This window comes from Aquarana catesbeiana, linkage group LG05 (assembly GCF_042186555.1).
Source record: "Aquarana catesbeiana isolate 2022-GZ linkage group LG05, ASM4218655v1, whole genome shotgun sequence".
In the NCBI taxonomy this organism is placed as follows: domain Eukaryota; kingdom Metazoa; phylum Chordata; class Amphibia; order Anura; family Ranidae; genus Aquarana; species Aquarana catesbeiana.
Genome location: NC_133328.1, coordinates 315,978,999 through 315,995,204, shown reverse-complemented (window position 1 = coordinate 315,995,204; position 16,206 = coordinate 315,978,999). Strand labels below are relative to the sequence as shown.

The window sequence follows — 16,206 nt, the reverse complement described above, 5'->3', positions numbered from 1 at the left end:
ACTGCTGCTGTATGCTAAACAGCAGCAAAGGAAATGATGTCATCTCTCCTCGGCTCGGTATTTTCCTTTCCGGAGACGAGGAGAGAAGATTTCAATGTGAGTGCACAACACTACACACTCAGTAGAACATGCCAGGCACACAAAACACACCCCCCCCCTCCCATCACCCCCCCCCCCCCCCCCCCCGTCACACTGACACCAAGCTGTTTTTTTTTTTTCTGATTACAGCATTGGTGTCAGTTTGTGACAGTTAGTGTGGTAGGGCAATTAGTGTTAGCCCCCTTTAGGTCTAGGGTACCCCCCTAACCCCCCTAATAAAGTTTTAACCCCTTGATCACCCCCTGTTGCCAGTGTCAGTAAGCAATCATTTTTCTGATCCCTGTATAAGTGTCACTGGTGACGCTAGTTAGGGAGGTAAATATTTAGGTTCGCCGTCAGCGTTTTATAGCGTCAGGGACCCCCATATACTACCTAATAAATGTTTTAACCCCTTGATTGCTCCCTAGTTAACCCTTTCACAACTGATCACCGTATAACTGTTACGGGTGACGCTGGTTAGTTTGTTTATTTTTTATAGTGTCTGGGCACCCGCCGTTTATTACCGAATAAAGGTTTAGCCCTCTGATCGCCCGGCGGTGATATGTGTCACCCCAGGCAGCGTCAGATTAGCGCCAGTACCGCTAACACCCACGCACGCAGCATACGCCTCCCTTAGTGGTATAGTGTCTGAACGGATCAATATCTGATCCGATCAGATCTATACTAGCGTCCCCAGCAGTTTAGGGTTCCCAAAAACGCAGTGTTAGCGGGATTAGCCCAGATACCTGCTAGCACCTGCGTTTTGCCCCTCCGCCCGGCCCAGCCCAGCCCACCCAAGTGCAGTATCGATCGATCACTGTCACTTACAAAACACTAAACGCATAACTGCAGCGTTTGCAGAGTCAGGCCTGATCCCTGCGATCGCTAACAGTTTTTTTGGTAGTGTTTTGGTGAACTGGCAAGCATCAGTGGCCTAGTACACCCCGGTTATAGTCAAACCAGCACTGCAGTAACACTTGGTGACGTGGCGAGTCCCATAAGTGCAGTTCAAGCTGGTGAGGTGGCAAGCACAAGTAGTGTCCCGCTGCCACCAAGAAGAAGACAAACACAGGCCCGTCATGCCCATAGTGCCCTTCCTGCTGCATTCGCCAATCCTAATAATTGGGAACCCACCACTTCTGCAGCACCTGTACTTCCCCCATTCACATCCCCAACCAAATGCAGTCGGCTGCATGAGAGGCATTTTTATGTCCTCCCGAGTACCCCTACCCAACGAACCCCCCCAAAAAAGATGTCGTGTCTGCAGCAAGCGTGGATATAGGCGTGACACCCGCTATTATTGTCCCTCCTGTCCTGATAATCCTGGTCTTTGCATTGGTGAATGTTTTGAACGCTACCATTCACTAGTTGAGTATTAGCGTAGGGTACAGCATTGCACAGACTAGGACACACTTTCACAGGGTCTCCCAAGATGCCATCGCATTTTGAGAGACCCGAACCTGGAACCGGTTACAGTTATAAAAGTTACAGTTACAAAAAAAAGTGTAAAAAAAAAAAAAATATATAAAATAAAAAAAAATAGTTGTCGTTTTATTGTTCTCTCTCTCTCTATTCTCTCTCTATTATTCTGCTCTTTTTTACTGTATTCTATTCTGCAATGTTTTATTGTTATTATGTTTTATCATGTTTGCTTTTCAGGTATGCAATTTTTTATACTTTACCGTTTACTGTGTTTTTTTGTTAACCGTTTTTTTGTCTTCAGGTACGCAATTCACGACTTTGAGTGGTTATACCAGAATGATGCCTGCAGGTTTAGGTATCATCTTGGTATCATTCTTTTCAGCCAGCGGTCGGCTTTCATGTAAAAGCAATCCTAGCGGCTAATTAGCCTCTAGACAGCTTTTACAAGCAGTGGGAGGGAATGCCCCCCACCGTCTTCCGTGTTTTTCTCTGGCTCTCCTGTCTCAACAGGAAACCTAAGAATGCAGCCGGTGATTTAGCCAGCTGACCATAGAGCTGATCAGAGACCAGAGTGGCTCCAAACATCTCTATGGCCTAAGAAACCGGAAGCTACGAGCATTTCATGACTTAGATTTCGCCGGATGTAAACAGCGCCATTGGGAAAGCATTTTATCACACCGATCTTGGTGTGGTCAGATGCTTTGAGGGCAGAGGAGAGATCTAGGTCTAATAGACCCCAATTTTTTCTAAAAAGAGTACCTGTCACTACCTATTGCTATCATAGGGGATATTTACATTCCCTGGGATAACAATAAAAATGATTAAAAAAAAAAAAATGAAAGGAACGGTTTAAAAATAAGATAAAAAAGCAAAAAAATAATAAAGGAAAAAAAAAAAAAAAGCACCCCTGTCCCCCCTTGCTCTCGCGCTAAGGCGAACGCAAGCGTCTGTCTGGCGTCAAATGTAAACAGCAATTGCACCATGCATGTGAGGTATCACCGCGAAGGTCAGATCGAGGGTAGTAATTTTAGCAGTAGACCTCCTCTGTAAATCTAAAGTGGTAACCTGTAAAGGCTTTTAAAGGCTTTTAAAAATGTATTTATTTTGTTGCCACTGCACGTTTGTGCGCAATTTTAAAGCATGTCATGTTTGGTATCCATGTACTCGGCCTAAGATCATCTTTTTTATTTCATCAAACATTTGGGCAATATAGTGTGTTTTAGTGCATTTAAAAAAGTGTGTTTTTTCCCAAAAAAATGCGTTTGAAAAATCGCTGTGCAAATACTGTGTGAAAAAAAAAATGAAACACCCACCATTTTAATCTGTAGGGCATTTGCTTTAAAAAAATATATAATGTTTGGGGGTTCAAAGTAATTTTCTTGCAAAAAAAAATAATTTTTTCATGTAAACAAAAAGTGTCAGAAAGGGCTTTGTCTTCAAGTGGTTAGAAGAGTGGGTGATGTGTGACATAAGCTTCTAAATGTTGTGCATAAAATGCCAAGACAGTTCAAATCCCCCCAAATGACCCCATTTTGGAAAGTAGACACCCCAAGCTATTTGCTGAGAGGCATGTCGAGTCCATGGAATATTTTATATTGTGACACAAGTTGCGGGAAAAAGACAAATTTTTTTTTTTGCACAAAGTTGTCACTAAATGATATATTGCTAAAACATGCTATGGGAATATGTGAAATCACACCCCAAAATACATTCTGTTGCTTCTCCTGAGTACGGGGATACCACATGTGTGAGACTTTTTGGGAGCCTAGCCGCGCACGGGACCCCGAAAACCAAGCACCGCCTTAAGGCTTTCTAAGGGCGTAAATTTTTGATTTCACTCTTCACTGCCTATCACAGTTTCGGAGGCCATGGAATGCCCAGGTGGCACAAAACCCCCCCAAATGACCCTATTTTGGAAAGTAGACACCCCAAGCTATTTGCTGAGAGGTATAGGGAGTATTTTGCAGACCTCACTTTTTGTCACAAAGTTTTGAAAATTGAAAAAAGAAAAAAAAGTTTTTTTCTTGTCTTTCTTCATTTTCAAAAACAAATGAGAGCTGCAAAATACTCACTATGCCTCTCAGCAAATAGCTTGGGGTGTCTACTTTCCAAAATGGGGTCATTTGGGGAGGGGTTGTGCCACCTGGGCATTCCATGGCCTCCGAAACTGTGATAGGCAGTGAAGAGTGAAATCAAAAATTTACGCCCTTAGAAATCCTGAAGGCGGTGATTGGTTTTCAGGGCCCCGTATGCGGTTAGGCCCCCAAAAAGTCCCACACATGTGGTATCCCCATACTCAGAATAAGCAGCTAAATGTATTTTGGGGTGCAATTCCACATATGCCCATGGCTTGTGTGAGCAATATATCATTTAGTGACAACTTTGTGCAAAAAAAAAAAAATGTGTCACTTTCCCGCAACTTGTGTCAAAATATAAAATATTCCATGGACTCAACATACCTCTCAGCAAATAGCTTGGGGTGTCTACTTTCCAAAATGGGGTCATTTGGGGGTCTATATAAGACCTGCTCTGACAGTGCAAGTCAGAGCAAATGAGAATCATGAGAATCAAAGGAGCTCAGAGACAGAATTGTGGCAAGGCACAGATCTGGCCAGGGTTACAAAAAAATTTCTGCTGCACTTAAGGTTCCTAAGAGCACAGTGGCCTCCTTAATCCTTCAATGGAAGACATTTGGGACTTCCAGAACCCTTCCTAGAGCAGGCCGTCCAGCCAAACTGAGCTATCAGGGGAGAAGAACCTTGGTGAGAGAAGTAAAGAAGAACCCAAAGACCACTGTGGCTGAGCTCCAGAGATGCAGTCGGGAGATAGGAGAAAGTTGTAGAAAGTCAACCATCACTGCATCCCTCCACCAGTCGGGGCTTTATGGAAGAGTGGCCCGACGGAAGCCTCTCCTCAGTGCAAGACACATGCAAGCCCACATGGAGTTTGCTAAAAAAACACCTGAAGGACTCCAAGATGATGAGAAGTAAGATTCTCTGGTCTGATGAGACCACGATAGAACTTTTTGGCCTTAATTCTAAGCAGTATGTGTGAAGAAAACCAGGCACTGCTCATCACCTGTCCAATACAGTCCCAACAGTGAAGCATGGTGGTGGCAGCATCATGCTGTGGGGGTGTTTTTCAGCTGCAGGGACAGGACGACTGGTTGCAATCGAGGGAAAGATGAATGCGGCCAAGTACAGGGATATCCTGGGCGAAAACCTTCTCCAGAGTGCTCAGGACCTCAGACTGGGCCGAAAGTTTACCTTCCAACAAGACAATGACCCTAAGCACACAGCTAAAATAACGAAGGAGTGGATTCACAACAACTCAGCGACTGTTCTTGATTGGCCCAGCCAGAGCCCTGACTTAGACCCAATTGAGCATCTCTGGAGAGACCTAAAAATGGCTGTCCAGCAACGTTTATCATCCAACCTGACAGAACTGGAGAGGATCTGCAAGGAGGAATGGCAGAGGATCCCCAAATCCAGGTGTAAAAAAACTTGCACCTTTCCCAAAAAGACTCATGGCTGTATTACATCAAAAGGGTGCTTCTACTAAATACTGAGCAAAGGGTCTAAATACTTAGGACCATGTAATATTTCAGTTTTTCTTTTTTAATAAATCAGCAAAAATGTCAACAATTCTGTGTTTTTCTGTCAATATGGGGTGCTGTGTGTATATAAATGAGGAAAAAAATGAACTTAAATAATTTTAGCAAATGGCTGCAACATAACAAAGAGTGAAAAATTAAAGGGGGTCTGAATCTGAATACTTTATGTCTCCACTATATATATAGATAGAGAGATAGATAGATAGATAGATAGATAGATAGATAGATAGATAGATAGATAGATAGATAGATAGATAGATAGATAGATAGATAGATAGATAGATAGATAGATAGATAGATAGATCTATATCTATCTATCTATCTATCTATATATATATATATATTTTTTTTTTTTACATTCTGCTATAAAACATACCCAATAATAAAATTTAAAGAATCTAATTTCTTCATCAAGGCCAATATGTATTCTGCTACATATTTTTGTTAAAAAAAATCCCAATTAGCTTATATTGATTGGTTTGTGCAAGTTATAGTGTCTACAAACTATGGGATAGATTTAGGGACTTTTTTTATCTTAAAATAGTAATGGCGGCAATCAGCGATTTTTAGCGGGACTGCGACATTGCGGCGGACAAATTGGACATGAAGTGACACTTTTTGGGGACCAATGACACCAATACAGTGATCAGTGCTCAAAAGATGCACCGACACTGTATAAATGACACTGGCAGGGAAGGGGTTAACATCAGGGGTGATCAAGGGGTTAAATGTGTTCCCTCAGTGTGCTTACTAACTATGTGGGGGATGGACTCACTGCAGGAACAGAGAGATCTATGTTCCTGAATAGCAGGAAGCACAGATCTCTCTGTTCCTGTCGGACAGAAGGACGCCTGCTTTGTTTACATCAGCAGACCGCCGTTCTGTCATTCCCCAGAGTGATCACGGGAGGCAGACGGCCATCATGGTCACCGGGCTCGCTGATTAGCTTTCTCTGTGTCCAATCACAGTGGGAGCGGGTCGCAGGCGGCGCGCGCCCCAGTCCAGGTCACACGAGTACATTGTTTCACGCAGCCAGGCCACCCTGCCGCTGTATATGTGCGGTGGGCGGTCCGGGACTGGTTAAGTTATTCAAACAGGTGGGTCCAGTGAGGATTTTTTTAAGTATGGGGTTTTTTTGGGTATGAGGCTTTGAGCGGTGAGGGAAAGGTGCCTGAGGAGAGAAAGAGATTACAGATGTGGGTTAGAGAGTTTAGGATAGAGCAGGATGGGACAGATGAGCGTCTCTGGATACAAGCTACCTGTGTCCAGGACCACATTATTGAATCGCATGTAACTGCTTGGATGTGCGGCTATATAAAAACATTTAATTGATTTGTGTAGACTGCTGGCCACGGCTGATGCTGCACACCTGTCCATACCCACTGCAGAGTGATGCTGATTCTTGGAGGCACACGCTCAAATCAGCCATGTGAATGAGCCCCTTAATATGCTGCCTATGGAAAATCTTTACAGGAATTTTAGCACCCTGGAGTTTAGGCAGGGTTGCTCCTCACAAATTTATTTGCCAGGAGTAGTTATCCTGGTTGATTGTTAGAGATCCATTGATTTCTCCCTCAGTTTGGTCTTGTTGCACTTTTCTCTTTTACCACTAGGTGGCCAGGTACTTGGTGGTATTAGATAGGAGAAGGGCAACCCAAGGTCAGGTTATGGGTATATGGGGTATCTCAGCCAATGGGCAGGGGGTTTTCTTGAATCCCTTGGCCTGCTTGGAGAACCTATATATTTGGGTGGAGTCAGGTGATCTTTGTTCTGTTCCACATGGACGGCTGTCTGGGTGGACGTGTGTTGTATTGCAGATTGAGCCTATCCCGGGGGCGTCTGCCTGCTAGGCTGTCTGAGGGCCTATCCAGAAGCAACAAAGCAGCGCAGGGTTGGGATTGCGGCTTGCAGTCCAACAAAAAGTGACGGTTCTGCCGGCCGGAGAACCTGTTGTGGTCGGAGGTAGAGGGGAAGCTGTCACCACTAAGGGACCAATCACCTTATTACTAGGGACCACAATGAGTAACTGAAGCAAGTACTGGAGCAGTACTCTCACCGAACGGGCACAGTGGAGAATCGGGAAACTTCAGGCGGTGATCAAGTCAAGGTCCCAGCCAGCGGAGGTGACGCTTGCAGAGCAGCCTTGTGAGTCAAGCCAGGGACCAAGCAGGCCAGTGGGGTGAAGCTTGAGAAGCATCGGGAGTGTCAAGCTAGGGACCCAGCAGAGAGGCGGGGTTGACGCTTGAAGAAGATACCACTGTGAAGATTGGAGGAGCTCAAGAGATTGAGTGGCAGTGAATCAGTGGGTCTAGTGAGAGACCGGGAGCTCAGTGTGCTGAAGAACTACAAGGAGAAGTTGTAGTGTTACGCTACTGTTGTAGTGTTACAACTGTTACGCTTTGTGTTAGGAACTGTTAAAGACAGTATTCCTGCACGTGCAGATGTGGCTTCTTGCTGGAGGCCTTTCCCTGCACGGTTGTTCTCCTATTGAAGTCTCGGAGTCTGCTCATTGAACTTGCAACTACTCAAGGGTGTCCTGGTCCTAACCCTTACTTGTCCTGGTCCTAACCCTCTCTCCCCCCAAAAATACAAAAAGGACTGTTAAGAGAAATAAAACCTCTTTTGCATCCAAGAAATGTCTAGCGCCCAATAACTTTATCCATCTTGCAGCCACTATACCTCACAACCCATCACATACAGAAGGATGTCAGCTATCTCTGGCCATAGAGGTTCTCATCAGACTGAAGGAGACCGGAGACCTTGCTACAGAATAATGACACGCTGAAGAAGTGTATGTTGTAATATTGTGTGTGGCCTGTTGGGCTTTCGTTGTTAATGTTTCTTGTAAATTGTTACTGCAAAACTTGATAAATAAAACTTAAAAAAAAAAAAAAAGGAATAATGACACAAACGTATTGTCTAAATTGTCCCTAGTATGTATGAATGTGAGTTAGGGACCTTAGATTGTAAGCTCCTTGAGGGTAGGGACTGATGTGAATGTACAATGTATATGTAAAGCACTGCGTAAATTGACGGCGCTATATAAGTACCTGAAATAAATAAATAAATAAAAATAAGGAAGGGAGAAACGGATTGGCTGCTGGATAAAAATACAGAAAGTTGCCAATTTCGGCACAAAAATACACAGCGATTTCTGTTTACAAAATTCTATTGAAAAAAGGCAGACTGACAATGTAAAGGATCAATCATCAGATGATAACATGACATCAACACATATTTAAGTTAGGCCTCATGCACATGGAACGTTTTTACAGTGGCTGTTTTAGGGGGTTCAGTGTTTTTTGGCAGGGGTGTTTTCTGGTTGGAAAAAAAACCCAGAACTAGGAGGGTTTTCAGAGTTTTTGAGCTGTAAAACCGCTCTAACTCTGATAAAAGCTGAAAAACGCTAAAAAAAATTTAAAAAAGAAGAAACGCTGAAAAATGCAGGTATTTAGCATTTATCAGCGTATTTTGAGCCAAAAGTTCAAGCGGTTACATGCAATTAGTGCCCCTGACTGGCCCTTAACACAGTTTGTGTCCAAGGCTGATGGTTCTGACCGCATATAAACTGGACGCAGCTTGTGTATGCGGTGATAGAATAAGGTATGGCTATTTCCAGCTGTGGCTTTTCACCACATCTGCATGTGACAGCCATATGAACAAGGCTGAATAAGAAAGAGTGCTTTGTGGCCGTCTATAGTTTTGCTAAAAAAAACAGCTAAAAAGCGCTACAGCTAAAGCAACGCAACTGCAAAAATGCTGAAAAACTCTTTCTACAGCTACAGCTTTCTACAGCGATTGCTACTGGCATTTTTATAATGTCCTGATTACATGTGGCCTAATATACAACTACTTATCCAAAATGTAGCTTATAGAAAAAAAAAAAGCAGAAAGAATGATCATGTTCATATAGAGCAGTGGTTTTCAACTCCTGTCCTCAGGACCCACTTAACAGGCAAGCTTTCTATTGATAGCTGACATGGGGCCAATGAATATTGGCTTTTGTTTGTGTCTGCGCTGTTTCCCTCCCTATACAGATCAATAGGAATCCAAAATCATCTTGAAGCAGGTTGATACAGCTTAGTACAGTGGTTCTCAACTCCTGTCCTCAGGACTCACTAACAGGCCGGGTTTGCATGATAACTGAAATACATCACAGGTAATATAATTTGCTGCTCAGTGATTGTAGTATTCTAGTCTGCATCTCAAGGGAATACTTAAAATCTGGCCTGTAATGCTGTGTACACACGGGTGGACTTTTTGAACGGACTGGTCCGACAGACTTTCCGGCGGACTTTTGACAGACTTCCGACTGACTTTTTAACGAACGGAATTGCCCACACAACGATCACACCAAAGTCCAACGGATTTGTACGTGATGACGTACACCAGACTAAAATAAGAAAGTTGATAGCCAGTAGCCAATAGCTGCCCTAGCGACGGTTTTTGTCCGTCGGACTAGCATACAGACGAGCGGATTTCTGGGTCCGGCGGAGTTATGATGTAAAGATTTGAAGCATGTTCCAAATCTAAAGTCCGTCAGATTTTCGACTGGAAAAGTCCGCTGAAGGTCCGATGAAGCCCACACACGATCGAATTGTCCGCCGGACTTGGTCCGTCGGACCAGTCCGGTCGAAAAGTCCGACCGTGTGTACGCTGCATTAGTGGGTCTTGAGGACAGGAGTTGAGAACCACTGATTGAGGTATACTGTGAGGAAAGGATGATCGATCCAATATCATCAAATAAAATAGCGTAAAAGAAAAAACACAAAATAACAATACTGTAAGTGCACCAGTAAAAAGAAAGAAGATAACCATGTCTGGTTTCCAGATTGTGATTGTTTGATAAGAGCAGATAAACTCTGAATGTGATTGGAAGGGGTAAAAACTACCCTGGAGGCCATATCAGTCTGGGTGGCGGTAAAGGAAACACAGATCCCACTTAGCACCAAAAAACAACTTATCTTAACAACAAATAGGTAAAGGCACTCTAATGCCCCGTACACACGGTCGGACATTGATCGGACATTCCGACAACAAAATCCTAGGATTTTTTCCGACGGATGTTGGCTCAAACTTGTCTTGCATACACATGGTCACACAAAGTTGTTGGAAAATCCGATTGTTCTGAACGCGGTGATGTAAAACACGTACGTCGGGACTATAAACGGGGCAGTAGCCAATAGCTTTCATCTCTTTATTTATTCTGAGCATGTGTGGCACTTTGTGCGTCAGATTTGTGTACACACGATCGGAAATTCCGACAACGGATTTTGTTGTCGGAAAATTTTATAGCCTGCTCTCAAACTTTGTGTGTCGGAAAATCCGATGGAAAAAGTCCGATGGAGCCCACACACGGTCGGAATTTCCGACAACGCGCTCCGATCGCACATTTTCCATCAGAAAATCCGACCGTGTGTATGGGGCATAACGCCGGCAATTCTGATTATTTGAAAGTACAGACTCTCCTCATTTAACAACCATGTTCCGTTCCAGCTACCAGGTCGTTAAATGAGGAGCCACAAGTAATCAATATTTTAAGCATTCTTAACTACTGTACTGTATTCTAAAAACAAAGGTCTAAACACAAAACTCCAAGTACAGAACACAAAAAATATAAACAACAAAAATCCTGTACTGTGCAATACAATGATATACAGTACCCAAAAAGTAAAAGTAAGAGCTGGTTGTAAGTTCGAGTGGTTTAGGTGCTGGCGGCTACCTGTCCGGCCGGGCCTTGGCCAATGGCCTGCCCAGGAACCAGACATTCCATAGGTTTAAATCCCAGTTCATCCACAGGGATGCCAAATGCCCGCATCTTGGCCTCGTATGTCCGGAGCAGGTCATTGTGTGCCTGGAAAAGACCAACAGACAGTGATTAGGTACACACAGTGGGACCAGAAACATTCTCTCTCATGTGGCAGCCCTGGTTGCCCCTCTGAAAAGCAATCTGTGGTGGATATAGACAGCTGGGTCAGCGGTGATATGTCACCTGTTTTACCTTCAAAATGGTCGAACTAGGGCACTGCAAACACATGCATTGCACTCAGTTGTGGCACAATCTCATAAAAAGGTTATAAAGCCTTAAAGTTTTTGATCTAAATGCATTCTCTGCATTAAGGTAAAAAAAAAAACCTATTGTGTCCAAATTTCCCTTATCCTTACCTGAGCCCGGTCTCCATCCAGTGCTGTACATGAGAGCAACGGCTTTCCCTGCTCTCTCCCTCCTCACAGGGAGGATTGATAGTAGTGGGAACCACTGGCTCCTGCTGCTGTCAATCAAAGCCCAGTGCGGGGGTGGGGCAAAGCCTCATTGTCTGTGTCAATGGATGCAGGCAGCGGGGTTCGGGAGCAAGCGGCTTGCTGGTGAGGGACTAGGAGCACTGACAGGGGACCCCAGAAGAGGAGGATCAGGGGTGATCTGTGCAAAACTATTACAGAACAGGCGAGTATAACATGTTTATTTTTTTATACAAAGATTTAATATCACTTTAACTTTAATGAAATAGGGGGTGTACCTGAAGAAGTAGGTAGATCTGGTTGTGACTTCCCTGCCTATATGTTTATTCCCAAGATAGTAACTCAGAAAATACTGAAGCCATATTCAAGTGACTTAGCTGGAAGAGCTGTTTAAACTTTTTTTCAGAACAGGTTCTCTTTTATGGGGACCTGTCACTACTAAACTAATAGCAGAAGTACACTGCTGTGTGTGTGTCATGCTCTGGTAAAAGTGTGCATTACCTGGCCATTTACCTAAGAGGGGTCTGTAAACACCCACATCTTGCTATTGGGGCCAGCTTAGACCTCTTGCTGGTTGTCTGGCAGTAAAGCTGCATCTCTTGATTGTTACTAAAGGTAGCACCATGGCGGACGGCCATTTTACCACACTTGAACACTCTTCCTGGGAATTAGAAATCCGCCAGTACACCGTATATTAGGACCGCCTGCTGTTGGTTTGATTGGAATAAGCAAAGTAAAGTAGAAGAGTCCCCTAAGTTGCTGCTCCCCTTTCTTTGCTCATGCACCCCTCTAATGGCCACTCTGTGCAAGCTCCAAACAGGCTTACACATGGCTATGGATGCCTCCCCTGCCTCCATGTGACAGTTCTGAGCCAATCAAGAAGCCCAGCCCTATCACATGGGAGAGGGGGAGTGAGTGCTATGCTCAGATGTACCTGGAAGTAATGAGAATTTCACTCTGCTCCTGGTGGCTGTGAAGAGGAAGAGTCCAGGTGGTTCCAAACTTTTTTCAATTACAGATGATGGAGGCCTCTGTGCTCATTGGGACCTTCAATGCTGCAGAAATTTTTCTGTACCCTTCTCCAGATCTGTGCCTTCATACAATCTTGTCTCGGAGGTCTACAGACAATTCCTTGGACTTCATGGTTTTGTTTGTGCTCCGACCTTAACTGTTAACTGTGGGACCTTATATAGCCAGGCTGTGCCTTTCCAAATCATGTCCAATCAACTGAATTTACCACAGGTGGACTCCAATCAAGTTGTAGAAACAGCTTAAGGATGATCAGTGGAAACAGGATGTACCTGAGCTCAATTTTGAGTGCCATGGCAAAGGCTGTGATACTTATGTACATGGGATTTTTTCCTTTTTTATCTTGAATAAATTTGCAAAGATTTCAAAACAAACTTCTTTCACGTTGTCATTATGGGGTATTGTTTGTAGAATGTTGAGGAAAATAATGAATTTAATCCATTTTGGAATAAGGCTGTAACATAACAAAATGTGGAAAAAGTGAAACACTGTGAATACTTTCCAGATGCACTGTAGGGACAACAATAGGGTCACACTCCGCCTTCCAGTGCTACAGAGCCCAGTGTGAGCACACAATGAGGACAGGTCCTGAGATACATACAGCAGAGTAGAGGACATCTCCTCCATAGTCCCTCTTACCTTGGACACTCTGGCCAGTTCATACTGCAAGTCCTTTATGGTGTTGTTCTTGGTGTCTAATACATCCTGTGTAAGGAATAAAGGGGGACATGATGATTCATATCGGGAAAGTGATATATGATACAACACTGGCATGCTTACAAAATTCCTTCTGTACATTCATCATAAAACAATGGGAGTTCCCAAGCCTTCCAACCCAAAGAAAAGTTATCTGGGGACATGGGAAGGGAATGAGTGGCACACCTCCAACTTCTCACCTGCTCCTAAGCCTTCCCCACGTCTGCCACTGCAGTCTCTGCATTTAAAAGCTGATCCTCTTTTTAAATGGTAAATAAAGTGGGGAAAGAGAAGACCCTCTGTCAGGTTTTATTAATGCTTTGTCCCCGTTGGCAAGAATTTCCTTAGTTTTCTGCTCTTATAACATTGGGACTGGGACTTAGGTCAATGTTTACCAAGGTAGGAAGGCAAAAAAAAAAAAAAATCACATTCGTTCTACCCTTCTCCACGCTAAGGCCTCATTCATACAGGTGATCAGCTCCTCTGCCAGCTGGGTGATCAGCTTCTCTGCCATACACACACTGTATGCAAACAGCCATGGTCAGATTTGTACTGTGTACAAGTCAATGCCCAGCGCCGCTGTGGTTCCAAGCGATTACATGCAATTAGTGCCCCTGACAGTTTGTGTCCAAGGCTGATGGTTCTTACCGCATACAAACCGGACGCAGCTTTCTAGTGTGTATGTATGTGGTGATAGAATAATGTATGGCTACTTCCAGCTGTGGCTTTTCACCACATCTGCATGTGACAGCTATATGAATGAGGCTGAATAAGGAACAGTGCTTTGTGGCCGTCTATAGCCCCATTGGAAAGACTTCCTATCATTTCCTGATCCTCTCCTTGTTAACAGAACAGGAAGTGAAAGGAAATCTCTGTAGTGGGGACACATACAGCAATAATCCTGACTGAAGAAAAGGAATAAGCTATTGCACTAATTAGAACCCATGTCATTTAACGGAGCAGATAACGGGGCTACGAGAGTGGCAGGGAACACCAGGTGAAGTGGATGCAGCTCCCCTCAGTTTAGGTCTTGAAATCCTAATACACATATGAATAGCAAACACAAGAGGGCGCCTCCATCTAGGTGAAGCGAAAGTAGCAAATTTGATAAATGAGCAGTCCTGTCTGCTCTGAAACATGCATCCCCCTCCACTGTCTGTCACCATCACCCAGCTGAGAGAGCTGCTGTTTGGAGTCGCAGCCAGCTTGCTACTTGCTCATGTTCCAGCCTGACGACTGACAGCTGGACTTCCACCAAGAAAAGCCACAACTAGCCACATGCCTGCTGAGCTTTGCAGCCTCACGGTGGTCCTTTTTGAAGGTCTATATGGGTTTATGACATACCTTGAGACACTTTTAACTAGTATGTGCATTTTTATTGTCCTTTTATTCTTTTTAATAAATCGCTAGAACTAAATTAAGGTGCCCACTTGTGTTTGTTTTTTCTAATCCTGATGGAGGCTGTGACCCTTCCCCTCTCTATGCAAACCCCCCACCCCAAAAAAGGAAAAAAGGATTTGATTGAGCATTACCAGCATGCCAGGCTGGCAATATGACCTAAATTCAAATTATAATCTAATGGGCTTGCCATTAAAATGTCACTGGTAGTTTGAATGGGATGGCGTCAAAATGTAATGTCATAGTTAAACTGCAGCGAAGTGACATACATATGTTAGCCTGCAATCACCTGTCAATCTGCAGCACAGTGACATACATGGAGATTTCCTAAGACTGGAGCACATAGAATCTGTTGCAGCTGTGCATAGAAATGAATCAGCTTCCGGGTTTTATTGTCAAAGTGTAATTGAACAAGCTGAAGTTAGAATCTGATTGGTTACCATGCAGAGCTGCACCAGATTCTGAGTGCTCCAGTTTTAGTAAAACTCCCCCTATGTGTACCTCTACTCTAGCAGGTTCCTTTCAGTTCAGCTTGTTCATACAACTGCCAGGATGCTACACCATAGTGCTGCCCTCTGCTGGTCAAATATATGACAGCTAGTGTCAATTGGTATTTGACCTCCTACTAAGCCAGTGGTTCTCAACTCCTGTCCCCACTAAGGCCTGATTCAAACCTATGCATTTTTAGTGCTTTTTGCATTTTGCAGATCTGCACTACAGTCCATTCAACATGGTTTCCTATGGAACACGTTCTGTAGTGCAAATCTGCAAAATGCAAAAAGCACTAAAAATGCATAGGTGTGAATCAGGCCTAAGGCTCGATTCACACCTATGCATGTTGCTTTTGAGCATTTTTGGAGGTTTTTTTTTCATGCTTGCCACGTTTTTGAGCAGCGTTTTTGCGGCGTTTTTGCGGCGTTTTTGCCGCGATTTGCGTTTTGCGTTTTTTTTTTTTTTTTTTTTTTACAGTTTTTTTTTACAGTCTAAAAAAAATGTAAAAAAAAAAAAAAAAAAAAAAAAACGGCAAAAACGCATCAAAAACGCTGCAAAAACGGTGCACTTGCGTTTTTGATGCTTGTCCATTGAAATCCATTACATGCAAAACACTGCTTTTTGCATGAAAAAAAGTCCCCAACCCTTTCCAAAAATGCAGAGAAACAAAAAAGCATTGATGTGAACATGTTCCATAGGAACCCATGTTAAAAAATTCCCGTGCATTTCTGCAAAATGCAAAATGCATCAAAAAACGCGCTAGTGTGAATGGAGCCTAAGGCTCCATTCACACCTATGCATGTTGCTTTTGAGCGTTTTTGGAGTTTTTTTTGTCATGCTTGCCACGTTTTTGAGCAGCATTTTTGTAGCGTTTTTACAGCGTTTTTGCCGCGTTTTGCTTTTTTTTTTTTTTTTTTTACAGTTTAAAAATAAATAAATAAATAAATTAAAAAATTGCCATAAACGCATCAAAAACGCTGCAAAAACGCTGTAAAAATGCTGCAAAAACGGTGCACTTGCGTTTTTGATGCTGGTCCATTGAATTCTATTAGAGCCCTTTCACACTGGGGAGGTTTGCAGTCGCTATTGCGCTAATAATAGCGCCTGCAAACCGACCCGAAAGTGCCGCTGCTGTGTCTCCAGTGTGAAAGCCCCGAGGGCTTTCACACTGGAGCGATGCGCTGGCAGGACGGTAAAAAAAGTCCTGCCAGCAGCATCTTCGGAGCGGTGAAGGAGCG

General features: G+C 43.7%; 1 long non-coding RNA gene and 1 pseudogene across 1 annotated transcript in view; one reads left to right on the top strand and one right to left on the bottom strand.

The window, feature by feature from the left end:
* Positions 1–16,206, top strand: part of LOC141144816 (uncharacterized) — a 238,371-nt gene that overhangs the window by 157,018 nt on the left and 65,147 nt on the right. The gene's annotated exons all lie outside the window — the stretch shown is intronic.
* Positions 10,785–16,206, bottom strand: part of LOC141145736 (dynein regulatory complex subunit 4-like) — a 29,279-nt pseudogene continuing 23,857 nt past the window's right edge.